The 14,327-nt window shown below is 33.5% G+C and overlaps 1 long non-coding RNA gene across 1 annotated transcript in view; it reads left to right on the forward strand.

The window, feature by feature from the left end:
• The window catches only part of LOC141575057 (uncharacterized), a 56,716-nt gene extending 53,487 nt beyond the window's left edge, over positions 1 to 3,229 (forward strand). The window contains exon 3 of the long non-coding RNA XR_012502336.1: positions 2,957 to 3,229. This is a non-coding gene — a long non-coding RNA (uncharacterized LOC141575057). The remainder of the gene's footprint in view (positions 1 to 2,956) is intronic.
• The last annotated feature ends 11,098 nt before the right edge of the window (positions 3,230 to 14,327 follow it).

Raw genomic sequence — 14,327 nt, forward strand, 5'->3', positions numbered from 1 at the left:
GGTGCCAGAACCTTTAATGTGCAATTCATTTTCACAATTTATGATTCTAAGAGAGTTGCTCCAAGTCAAGATGAGGGAATCTGTTAATCAAAATTAGCAGAAAGCTACAGAAAGGACTGCTTCCAGGTAGTTTTCTTTTTTCAAAGACACACAGGCATTGTGTGAACAAGACACTTCTGTTGTTTTTGTTTTTGAGTTAAGATTTTATTGCTGAATTCTGATCAAAATAATTTATACATTCTAAACTTGCACTGAATGAAGGGAAAATCTGCACAAGATGGATTGGTTAGATGGAACTTTGTATTCTCTTTTGAGAAGTGTGTGTCCCTTTACTTTTGCATATAGATCAAGAACAATACTTCAAGGCATTCTCACCAACAGCAAGCAGATCTCCAATTTAGAGTGTCTTGTCTTGCTTTTAATTTGTATTTAGAGTGTACCTTATTCTAATTGGGAAGTTGTAGTCTCACTTCTGTAAGTGGAACAGTGAAGATGTTTATGTCTGAACTTGTTACATGTTGGTATTATTGTGTCTGTTGGGGACTGGGAAATAAGTAAGCTTAATAAATTGATTCAATTTTGAGTGTGTTTGAATTTAATGAAACAAATTGTACTGATTGATTCTCAACACTTTAATTACAGGTTAATTTCAGATCACTGAATTGTTTTACTTACATCAGGGCATCACAGATAGGATAGAATATGTTGTAATATTTTCGGGGGGGTACTGTTATTTTGGTTTTCACACTATTTAAAAGTTTTATCTCCACCTCCACCAAGGACAAAGGGACAAGAATACAGTTGTTTAGAAAATGATACATTTGTAGACCATCTGCTCTTTGCATAGAACTGCATGAGCATTTGCTTATAAAAACGAATTATGCTCCTCTTTTTAGTGTGCAGATTAAAGACAAGCCAGAAGAGAAAATGTTAATGCAGACGAGAGGGCAAAAGCAATATGATTTGTTAATTACTACAGGAATGTAAAATAAAGGTGGACAGGTACATCAGTGAAGGTTAAACTAAATCTTGAATTGTGAAACAAGCTATAACCGTGTAATTAAGCTGAACTATTTACAATTGTTCAAATGCTTTGAATTTTTTAATCTCAAATCCTTTGCTCAGAATGTTCTTCCCTGTGTTCTATTAGCTTGTTATTTATTTTGAAGATTTTTCAGAATTGCTCCATATTATCCTTCTGTAACTCTCCTCTGAACTACCCTCAGTAGAATTAAATGTTTCCTCCATTGTGCTCCATTAGTAGCTAGTACATATCTTTATCATATAACTATTCAGATACATGTATATCTCTTCAGCTTGACCTTAATCCCTTAGAAGTCAAAGCTTTGTTCTATTTTTTCTGTATCTCAATTTCCTAGTGCATGCTCCAAGATTTTATTCCTCTACTCAAACCTTACTATTGAATCTATACTGGAAGTATCTTCTCTAGACACTCTTTGGGGAACCTGTTTTTATGACTTGTAATTGCATCCCAAGACACCTCTCATTGTACCTCTAACTTCAATCTGATCACCTCCTCTGAAGTTTGACCTATACTCAGCTTTCCACCTGACATCTCTGCTTTAGTGCCAGAAAAGGTGTCTCTAACACATTTTTCAAACTCATCTCACTCCTTCCATAAACTATGTCCCCTGTTTTGCTGCTTAAGCTCAGATTTTAGGGGTCATCCTTGATACTTCTGTATTCCTTAGTCCTCACATAAAAAATATCACCAATTCCTGATAATTATATTTCCAAAATACACCTTCTTGATCTTCAGCATCATGGCCACCACCCAGCATCTTCTAATATCTTTCTCTCCTTTTATTCACTGAATTTCAGTTGCACTGGACACTGGTGTACTGAAGACTGACTTTTACCCATCTCAGTACTTAAATGTGATGATATTCTATCAGAAAAACATGAATTTGAATTCTTGGGCATGGCTATTTCCTTCTCTTCACTCAGCTCTCATATTGACTTATTTCTTTAAGGAAAATACTGGGCTGCATATTCTATACAAGAATCTGGTACCCAGATTGTTTTCTTACAGAGCATTTGTCTCTTTCTTAATAATTAAAATCTCATTATTTTGTATTCATGTCTGCCTTTATTATATAATATTCATTTCCCCATTCTAATTTAAAAACCACGAAGATAGTAATCATCTCACCATTATGTACCAAACATGTAGAACAAAGACAAGCACATAAGAACACCATAAATATTTGTTAAAAAGATGAATGTATAGATTGAGAAAGAATCAAGAGAAACACCATAATCAGAAGGATAGAGGATGCTATAATGCAAGCTTCGTGGAGGCAAGCATATTTTGTTTTAATCATTATATCCCTTTGTCTAAGGATATACTGATGTGTTATATGTATTCAATATTTGTTGAATAAATGTAAGAATTTAGAAAGTAATGCTTAAAGCAGTTTTGAATGACAACATCAATGTCAGGATATAGATTCAAGAAAAATAAAATTAAATTCTTCCACCTACATGAGACACTTCATTTTTTACAAAATTTCTGCTAACTATATTCACTGCCTTATCAATCAGTAAATAAAAGGGTTAACAGCAGTTTTTTGGGTCACTGTATAAGATAATGTAATCAAGATAATGAAGAAGCAGAAATAACTTAAAATCAAGGAACACAGTAATAAACGGACTAATTATCAAAATGACTTACATGGAGAAGAAAAAATAACAAAAAGCATTCGTTTTAAATTTTGATCTGTAAGTAACAAAGGCAAAAACAAGAATTTCAAAAAAATTAAGTATACATTTAATGGTATAAAACTTCTATAAAAATTGGTTTTCTGTCACTTCATACAATAGTTATCCAACTGCAAAACTGTACAATAACAGATTTCACATTTATTTCTTCTTAAAGTCAATGCGTTAGGCTAATTTCTCCTATCCCATTTCTTTTTCTTTTCACTCTCTCCAGGAGACAATGGAAAAGACTTCTAAATAACTACAGCATTTGGCCAGTTCACAATGGAGGAAATAATGAACGGCGTAAGGAGCTAAAAATCATCTATAGTTTGAGTTTTAACTTTCAGATGATAAACAACCCTCAACCTATTTTAGATTCTATTTTAGAAAGAATGAGAGGAGTAAATATGATATAACTAAATGTCCATCCAAATAAATTTCAGAAATACATGTAAATAGATTTTTTAAAAAGTAAACATAAAAGCATAATTTAAATTACAACTTAAAAAAGGCTTAAATTTAATCCTAATTAAACTGCACATATCTTTGTATACTGTTCAGTGTGAGGATCTCATTAAATAAGTGTTTTCTTTTAAGTCTTCTCAAAAAATAAGGGCATTATATTGCTTTTCATATGCTTAATGATATCTGTTTTGTAGTGTACTCTGATAGACACTAAAAAAATTCCTTTTATGGGCCCCAAGATCCCTGACATCACAAGGAAATGATACATTTACAACTTGGGTAACAGGTGAGTTTTTTAAGCAGTGATTTGGGGCTATTGTTAATAACAAGGTACATGAAAGCTTCTTTATAAAACTAAAATTATATAATAATAATAAATAATACCATTTAGTAAATGGTAAATGTATTATGTAAATTGTTTCATGGAATCCCACACTGGGGACCTGGGCCTATTGTTTCCCTTTGAATAACAGATTCTTCCCTAAATCATTTGAAATCTGTTCCCTGTAAATTTTAAATAGGATAACATTATTTTGCTATAATAGAGAAGTTTAAATTTAAGCACAACCATTCTGTTTCAATTATAGAAGTGTCATTGGGATTTAATTACACAATTTGAAAGACTGAGAGCAAAAACTACCTGCGTGCTCCTGATCTGGGAAGGAAGGCCTATCTCCTCCAGACCAGGGTTTCTGGACTTTGGCATTATTGCCATTTTGGACAGGATTGTGCTTATGTGTGTGTCTGTGGTAGGGGGGGAGTGAGGAGGGATGCTGACTTGTACATTTTATGACATTTAGCAGCATCTTAGACAAGATTGCAATAGCAATGCACTCCTAGAATGACAATCAAAAATCTTTGCAGATCTTACCAAATGTCCCAGGGAAGAATTACTCCACGTGGAGACCTACTGCTTAAAAAAATAAATAAATACATAAAAAACTCTGAGCAACCCACCTAGCCACTTAAAAGCATAATCCTTCAGCCTCTTTTCCTTGGAAACCTGGTGGAATCACTGCTGCAGCTGTCACCCATTCTCTACGAAAATCACTGCCTTTGTCTGAAGTAGTAAAGCTGAGATACTGCACTCAAGAACTCACTACCAAGCAGTGAGCAATCTCTTCTCTACAAACATCATGGACTCAACTCAGGAGCCCTTTATCCTTTATCCTTTTCCTCCACCCTCTAAGGTAGATGGAGGTAGTAACCAGATGTGCTTTATTCAATCTATGCTTTCTGCCAATAGCCACATTAGAGAAATGAAGCTGCTCTTGTTGGTTCAAAAACGGACCCCATACATAGAGTGCAAAGAGAGACTGAAGAAAGAGGCAAACAACTCCAGACTGGTATGTGGCAGGTTTAATAAGTATGGGAAGTTACATATGAGGTTTGTCTTGGGTGGCTGTGAGACAAATAGACTTCTGAACCTGCCCACCAGAATCTTAAAAGTTAATTTGGAGGCCTTTACTGGATTCAGTCACATGTACTTTCCATATGGTCTCCATCATACATTGCTCTCTCAAGGCTGTGTCCTTGAAAACAGCTCCAGCTGTGGGAAAGGTGGTCAGAAGGTACATGGAAATGGCAGGGGAGGGGTTGAGGAGCTCTGATTGGTGGGTCCAGCTCATGAGTCAGCTGAAGTCATATCCTCTCATTGATGAACTCCAATAGCTCTTTGTTTCATTTTTGAAGCTCAAAGATCAATCGTTACCTAAGCCTTTATTAAGGACCTGTATGTGTTAATAAGCCAGGCCTGTTGACATTTTATATCTATTTAAAAGACCATGGTGATGTGTCCTCCCATGGACTGTGATCACATGTAACCATAAGTCCACAGTTTCTGCTCTGGAGAAAATAATATATAGGAACAGTGCAGAATCCCACCTTTAGATGAGCAGCTACCTTCAGATGTGGCTGACAGAGGACAAGGTCAATAAGCAGGCTAGTCCACTCTCATCCATCCTCTCTAAGAAAGAAGCAACCGCAGCTCAGGGTCTCTAGAATTTCTAGACAGGTGAAGAAAGCCACATTCTGGCAGGGGGCATGAATAGTGAACTTAATATCTAGATATCACTTGATATTTAATTTGTCAGGGAAAATTTATTGAAATAATTTTGTCCAATTCCTGTTGGTCAGTGTTGTATCAGTTATTTTGTGTTGAATGAAAGAAACACCTGGAAACTTAACAACTTAAAAAGATAACCATTACTTCTGTCAGGTTCTCTGGGTCAAAGCAAGTCATAGACAAGCCCAGATTCACAGAACTGAGATGCAGATTCCATCTCTTGAATAGGAGGTGCTATAAAATATGTTAGTCATTTGTTTTGTAATTTTTCTTAGATGTTCTGAATTTCATTAATTTTGCTGTTAAAACTATTAAATGAGGTGTTTTTCAAAGTAAGAAAATATCCTTAATTTTGGCAGGAGCTATGAAATTTATAATATAGATTTGCACAATGTTTATAAATGATCCTATTTGAAGAGCAGGCATAGACAATTGTATTTTATAAAGTGCCAAGCCCAGGAAAAAGGTACTGCTTCTAGGAAAATTGACTGCAAGCCTTTTTTCTACTTATTTCTTTTTCTTCCTTTGTTCTTTCCACTCAAATTCTTGATACTTGGATGTCCTCACGTGGTAGAACAGAAGTAGTATTTTTTTTAAATAACATTGAATAAATATTTTACTATATCCTCTTACACAGTTTCCTGTAATATTAATCTATAGGTTTATTTACTTTTAGGGGAAATCATGATTCCATTAATGTGCCCAGGATCTTTTAAAGAGTGTTTTTGGTTCATATTCAGATAACAGATGCTCTGAGGCTATGTAAACTACATAACTTTCTCTCTGCCATAACAACAATTATAAGCACTTTGCTTCTGGCTTATTTCCATAGCTTTTAATATATAAAAATTCTAAATTATATCATTTTATATTTGGTGTCTGTGTATTTGCAAACATACTATTCACATGGAGATTTTGCTTATAAGCTTAAAAATGACAAAAATATTTGTATAAAATTATAGATTTAGGAGTCCTATAAAGTTTGCTATTCTATGATCATATATATATTACATATTTTTCTCTTAAAAATATAAGATATATTCACAAATGTACTATAAGACTGTAGATCTAAGAATAAAGGCTTATGCCACAAAGAAACAAAGCACAGTACGAAAAAGGACATGAAGAAGGGACATAAGAAACTTTGAAGCCATTAAGTAAGAAAGGACAATAGAAAAGAGGATGAGGAGAAGAATGATATAGAGTAGTTTAAAAAATTAAAAAAAGCAATGTATATATTTTCTTTCCTCTTTTTCATAATTTTATGTGCTTTTACTGTTTTCAGAGTAAGCCACACAGTAAAAGAAACCCACATTCTACTGCTGAATACTCAAACATGCTTTGAAAGAAGCCATGGTTTAAACTGTGTGGGACAGCAGAATAATTCGGTGGACCTGAGCTCAGATCTAGTCCTACCCCGATATTTGCCATCTGAAATGAGCTGGGGAAGCCTCCCTGAAACTCATTTCCTTCAACAGGAAATTGAACATGATAATAGTTCCCTGTTAGTGTCAATGTAAATTTTGAATTTTTTTTTAACACAATCTTTTTTTGAGGTGAGTGGGGACCAAGGTAATTTGGTCTGTTTGTTTGTATAATGGAGGTCCAGGATTGAATGTAGGACCTCGTGCATGCTAGGCATGCACTCTACCACTGAACTCTACCCTCCTCCTCAAATCTGAATTCTTGAAAAATTAAAATATGTGCAGAACAGTGTAATAGTCCAATAAATGGTAGACATTTTACAAATATACACCAACATATTTTTGAGGAACCACTTTCTATTCTGTTTCTGTTATACAAGATATTTTCATATTTGTAGTAAATAAAATATATGCAGATACTTGAGAAGTCAACCTCTCAACCTTTGCTCAACCTTTAAGCAAATACGTCTAGACTGTTTAAAACTTCAGGGATATCAAAAAATTTCAGTTGCATCTTGCTGATATTTATGTTTTTCGACAAAATCAAGGGTTAAAAAATGTTAGTGTAAAGTTGATTCACCAATACTTAAATACTTAAAAAGTGCTTTATTCCTCTTGTTCATCTGGACTGGAACTCAAAACTTTCACAATTCAGTTCTCACATTATTCCTTTGGACATCTTTCAGTACATGGTGTCCTATCTCTGTGTCTAGACAACTTTTTCAAAGACAAAAGATGTTGGAGTAGTGTGTGTGTGTGTGTGTGTGTGTGTGTGTGTAATTTTTTAAGAAATTATCTAATAGAGAATATCACTGCCTTAGAGAAAATGCTCCACTGAAGATCAATTGAAATTAGAAGAATACCTAAGACTTTTTCATGGCCAAATTGAACCCATATTATTCCTTCACATCCACCCCATAAAACTTGCCATGGTTTTCTTCAATCCCACTAACATATTCTCATCTTTTTCTCTCTTTCTCTCTCTCTCTCCCTCTTCCTTCCTTCCCTTTTTTCTTCAATTCTTTGGAAACCTCAAGCCACTATCCTCTTTGGAAATTAAGCCTGACATTCTCTTCTCCCAATATCCTGTTGTGGCTGAGTGTCCATTTGTCACACCCCAGCTTGAAATGTAACTCCCAAAGAGAAGACATTCAGAACACTAGCTCTAAAATAGCCATGAAAACATCCTCACTCTATAGCTCTGCCCCTTATTTCTTCTTTACTTTTTTATTTTTTGCATTCTGAAATTACTTTACTTATTTTTTTTCATTTACAGTGTCTCTCTCCCAGTTAGAATGTAAGTTCTTGAAATGCAAAAATTCCACAGCCCTTTAGTATAGAGAAAATGTGTGATGAATACATAGTATATATATTTGAATGACTAAACTTTTGAATCAATAGATGTATGAATATATTATTAAGGGCTGGAGAGGGGACAGGGAGACACACTTTGACTTACTCCATTCATAATTATTTCCTAAAGAATGGGTGAGTGGTTTATCTCCTGGAACACATGTAAGTCATTGTTACACTCCTATGTGTGCGTGGGGAGGAAGTTTATTATGACATCACTGAGTGGCTCACTCGAATCTCCTTTTATCCTGAAAATGTTTAGATATATCTGCTGTGCTACACACAGAAAAAGTGATAGAGAAAGCTGCCCACCACTTGGTTTATTCCCTTCCAAGTCCATTATATTTTTCAATTTAAATATGAGAGATAATCAATACACTGGGTGCATTCCAGATGTGTTTTTAAGACAGGAAACTGTAAATGTGATATGACCTGAGGTTGAAAAAAGAAAACTGTGTGCAGAGTCATCAGTGAATTTCAGTGCCATCACTGAGCAGAAGTAGCAAGAAGGATTTTGAAAGCAGGGAATGCAGCTTGTTCCTAGGGGCATTCTAAGTTTTAGGCAGTTTCTGCTTTTTTTCTCTTCCAAAAATATTAAATGACCTTACCAATGTTATTCATCTTTCTTACAGTAATTTTATTTTACATATTTACCATGGCTGATTCTACTAGAACCTGAGTTAACCTATCACAAGGAAATCATTCTGAACAGAGACACAGTAAATTATCACAATTTATGGGTTAAAGCAGTTTATGAAAAAAACTATCTTACTCAGGAAACAACTTAAAGGAAAATTGGATTATTCTCTTCTGGAAGCAGAAAGTGTTTGTTTATTTAGTTATCTGCTTAGACATCAGGCATATAATCAAATTATAGATAGATATGCACTTATATGTATGTAAAGTCCTGCTCTTCTTTTCTTCAAAATTCCTAGACTTTCTATGAAGTCTTTTCTATTAGCTTCATTACATTCACCCTTTTATTCATTTATCTATAAGTAAAGTTGTATTTTAAAATTACGAAATGCCAGGCACTAATCTCTGGTAGTGAATTCACAGGTCCCTAGCCTCACAGAGTTTACACTGTATTGGAAATTATTAGCTGGCTTTTAAGAGCACTCCTGATACTCCAGCAGTCTTAGTTCTTTGGTGGGCATTATGTTAATATCATTTCTTATTCAAAGGACAAGGAGGTGAAGTCTCAGAGCATGCAAATCACTTCTTCAAGATCATCAAGCTAGTAAGCATTAAATATTAGATTTAACTCCATCCAGTTTGCCCATGCCCACGAGTCCAGCTGCCATGCTATTTCACCTTTTTAACACATGTTCTTCTAATACGTATTATATATGCTACTCACATGTTTCCTTGCATTTTTAAGTAAATTTAATATTTTAATGGTGAAAACAGAAAACAACACAGAAATTTGGAAAATGGAGAAAATATTCATATTGATAACATTTTATAACAACTATTCTCTATATATTCTCATGTTTCAATCTGTTAACACTTGGAATCATAGTTCATGAGCAATTTCACCTCCTGTCTTTTCCATTTTATTATAATGTTTCTATTATGTTACATGCAATTCACATACAGTTTATTATAATATTTCCACAATGCTACACAGAGTTCATAATCATTATTTTTAGAGGCCACTTAAATGTATATTGAGTTGATATAGCATAATATAATTAATACTCTCATTGGTAGCTATTTTACTTCACTGGAGAGAAGAACCCCATGATTTTATCACATAAAAAAGTCTTTAGAACTTCAGTTCAAGTTAAATTGAACATGTGCAATTGTTTGACAACTTTATGATAGGTAGCCTTCCAGGTACTGATATGTCTCCAAAAATGCACTTCAACAAATATTTCTTGTAGCCTAACATTCACCACTCACTGTGATAGGTCTTAAGGATGTTTAATTGGTGGGAAACGTTCTCTAAACTGAAGAAGCTTCTAAATCAGTCACAGGTGACAGAAATCCAAAACAGTATTAGCTAGGGCATATAAAAATTCAGCAAGTCTAGTAATGTGGTGTTGATGAAAATGGATGTGATAGAAAGGGCTTTGGAAAAGGTGATATTTACACAGAAATCTGAAAGGGTGGTAGAAATTGGTTGCTGAGGATTAGACTGCTCAGGCTGCTATAACAAGATACCACAGACTGGGTGGATTAAACAACAGGCACACTTATTTCCATACCATTCTGGAGGCTGGCAGTCTGATATCTAGTTGCCAACAGGTTGGTCTCTGGGAGACCTCTCTTTCTGCCTTGTAGATGATGATCTGCTCTCTGTGTCTTCATATGTCCCCTTTTCTGTATGTACATGGAGAGAGAACCGGTATCTTTTCCTCTTTTGATAAAGACAGACCTCCTGTGGGATTAGGGTCCTACCCTAATGACTTAATTTAACTAATTACCTCATAAGTGTCCTATGTATGGCCACAATCACATTGGGGGTTAGGACATCATATCACATCATATGAATTTTAGAAAGACACAATTCAGTCCACAACAGATAAGCAGAAGGGTGGACATGAGAAATGAGTTAAATGCTGAGGAAAGGAAGGGATAGATTGATAGATAGGTAGGTGAAGTTCATCAATAATACATTTAGAAAATTGTTTTAAAAACTTATGATGGGGAGAGAAGAAACTAGTAAAATAACTGCATACTAACTTAGAGGAGATTAAATTGAAATTTCCAGCAAAATTAACAATCACAGTTTGAACAGGTCTCTTAAAACAAGACAGGAAATCAATTATTTAATAGCATTTTTAGTTTATAGATTTGCTTCTAGTTAGGGTCAAGTATGAATAATTAACTTATTTGATTACAAAATCATTCTGAATAATCTGCTCATATTTTTAAAGATAATATGAAAACTGTAATCATAAAATGTGAGAGAAGAAAATATATAGAGAGATGAAAGAAGGTTGTTAACAAGAAATATGTACCTCCAACAGAGGTCTCTAAAGAAACTAAACTAAAACTTTTTCAGGGCAGGAGACAGGAATAAGATTATAGATTCAGATTCTTCTTTTGACCAATATTTGGACAAACTTGATCAGATTGATAAAGATGAAGAGATGACACCTGCCTTAAACTTATTATATAATAATGATGTACAAATGTTTTCAAAGGCTGTCTGTATTTCAATATATGAAATCTCTTTCTGTATTATGGGAGTTAGAGTTCAAAAAATCTTTCTTTGTGGACTCACAATATATGTTAATATGACAGCTAAATTTTTTACATATTTTTAGAAAATGAAAATGATTTAAATACAATTTTAATAATTTGATTTATAAAAGAGCTGGAGGTGGCAACCCACAATAAATTAATCTATTGTGAATTATGAAAATATTAATCAGCTTGATGTAAACATCTGTGGTTCACAGAAATGGCCTGGAATTATTTATCAGTGTCATTTCTCCTTTCTGCCTCACCTAACTCCACTTAATGACTGGGACTCGCATGTCTTTGTCATTACATAGGGAATAGAATATGTGCCAAAACATACAGCTCAGGGTTTAAAAGTTAAATTGCATGAATATTTATGAATACACTGTCTAGAATACAAAAATTTTAAAATACATCAATGATTGAGATTTAGCATTCAACTTGACAGAGTGAGTAAATGTTCGCTTTAAATTTAAAACAAAATAACTACCATTTCTTAATCTGTTAGACTGTATTAACAGCTTTACCTCCCCTATTTAATTTAACTGTTCAAAACAATGTTATTTAAAAAATACTGAAGAATGCATGGGAATGCAAATTGATGGTAAGTTATAAAGCCAGAATTTGAAATCAAGTATATCTGATTCAGGATGCCATGCTCATTTTTCTCATCTGCAAAATTGAAAAAATATATACCATGTCCTCCTTAACTCACATTATACTGAGGTTCAAATGTAAGAGTGAGAATATTGTAAATTGTGACATCAAAATAGTTGTACAATTATTTATTCAGCTATGGGTGATGGTTGCTAGTACAAGCTAATAACAACATAAAACTCATATATATGTGGATAGTTGAGTTAGAATGAAGTTCTTCAGTGGATTAACAGGAATTACTGAAAACTTGTTTTGTGGTTGTTAAGTTCATCAAATCATTGAAGAAGAAATGTTTGAAAAGTCCTTTAAATCACATAAAGAAGGTAGATGTTTGATCCAATTCCAAATCAATATCCCTTCCTTCTTTAAAAATATATGTCAAATTTCCAGCTCACTTTACAAATTTTTTCCAAATCTTTCAAACCTCTATGGCATTCTTCTCTGGTGTTTCTATATGAAAAGCTTCCTGGATTTCTGTTTTATATTGTTCTAGTACTTATCCAAATATTCATTTTTAATTAACATTTCCTATCTCTATTTCCTAAGGCTGTTATGTAACTGTGTCTATGATACCAGAGAGATCACGGACTTTGCTTCTGTAAGTCACAAAACCCTTCAACTAATTATCCTGCAATTAGCAATGCACAATGAAGAAGTAAGTTCATAATATTTGCTTGTGGTTGACAAGTATTATGACAATGCAATTTTCTGAAAAGGTTACCAGCTCACTGGGAGTGTTTAACAACCTGGGGCCTGACATAATAGACCATATTGCATTCATATCTAACATCATGAGGCCCACTATAATATAAATGATGAAACTAAGCAAATAGCTAAACTGGTAGAGACTTTATGCATGGATTAATGTCTTTGAAAAATGTTTATTAGTGTATTTGTGCCTCCAGTATGTCTGAAAAATGTAGGTAATAATCTACCTTCTGGAACAGCACTGAATATATATATGTATATATGTGTATATACATATATATATGTATATGTGTATATATATGTATGTGTATATATATATATGTGTATATGAATACATTTACTTAGTTTCACATCCACACACCCACAAGCAAACATACAAAATATCCATTATATATATTTGTAAACTTATATAGAGGACTTTCTTTTTTATGTGTGAACTATGCACTTGGTATCTTATTTTTAAAACACATTATGCGTATAAGAAAGACTGCATTACACATATCCATATGTAGGAGCCTAAGCGATTGTTGATCTTTTTTTTAAATAGGACTATTACTCCATGATCTCTTATTTCTAAATCCAGAACTCTCTTCCCTACTGTCCTATGAAGGGGAAAGTGGCATGTGTGTTGAAGAGCAGAAGTAGATGAGAGGCCTTTGTAAATCAAAGAATGAAAACTCATCATTTTGTCCTTAGATATGTGACATACAATTTAACCACATTCATCAAAGGAAAAACTTTAAGTCCCCTAGTTCCATTTGTTAAAGGTGATATAAGTTGATCTTTTTTATTGCTTTATGCTTTTTTTTTTTTTGAAAAATGAATTTTCCTCATGGAAGAAGTTTGTCCTGCCTTGGAAAACAGCTTGCCATCAAACATGTTAACAAGATATTTGCAAGCTTGATGCATTAAAGGGAAGAATTTTTGTATACAAGTCTTTGCAAATTTTCTTGGATGAAATGCAAGAAGGGTTTGATTTGTATGAGATTCTACCTGATGGCAAACAGGGCAGAGATATCTCATGGTTCCCAGGAGGCTTACACTCAACAGCATGAAAACTTGGAAGTCTGCCTGTATTACCTTATGTGATGACTGCAGAGCTCAATCGCATTTAAGATTTAATATCATTGGCAAGATGCCTCCAGCAGCCACTGAATAATATGGAGGAAAAATGTCTTAATCTCCAAAAGATTGCTGCCTTGTGAAATAAATTACTCTAGTTACATTAACAAGTTAACTAGGTACAAGGTGAGAATATAAAATCTTAGAACTAAACTCTGGTTCATATATATTCAAAAGGTAGCAGGATAAAAGCAATGTATAGATTAAGAAGAAGCAGGGAGAAATTTGTGATTTTTGGACACCAAAGATGTCTGAAATTTATGAGAAAGAAGTATCAACCTAGTGTAAAACCTGGGTCTCCTTTGGCTCTAATACTAAGTTTGTCATTTCTAAGTAGTGTGATCTTGGACAAGTAACTTAAATTCTTAATATCTGTTTTCTTGATTGTAAAATTGGATTAATAATGAAACCTAGCTCATGGAATTATCAGGGAGGCTTTAAAGGATAAAATACATTAAATTATTAGAACAACTAGACTTTTATACTATAGTTATATGTTATTATCATTATCAAAGTCATTAAAATTATGAATTAAAAGTGATCATTTTCTTTACTTTTCTATATGTAACTTCTATTGTTACCACAATTTCTTTATTTCTGAATGCCTACATTCAGTT

Source organism: Camelus bactrianus, chromosome 25, assembly GCF_048773025.1.
Source record: "Camelus bactrianus isolate YW-2024 breed Bactrian camel chromosome 25, ASM4877302v1, whole genome shotgun sequence".
Classification (NCBI taxonomy): Eukaryota; Metazoa; Chordata; class Mammalia; order Artiodactyla; family Camelidae; genus Camelus; species Camelus bactrianus.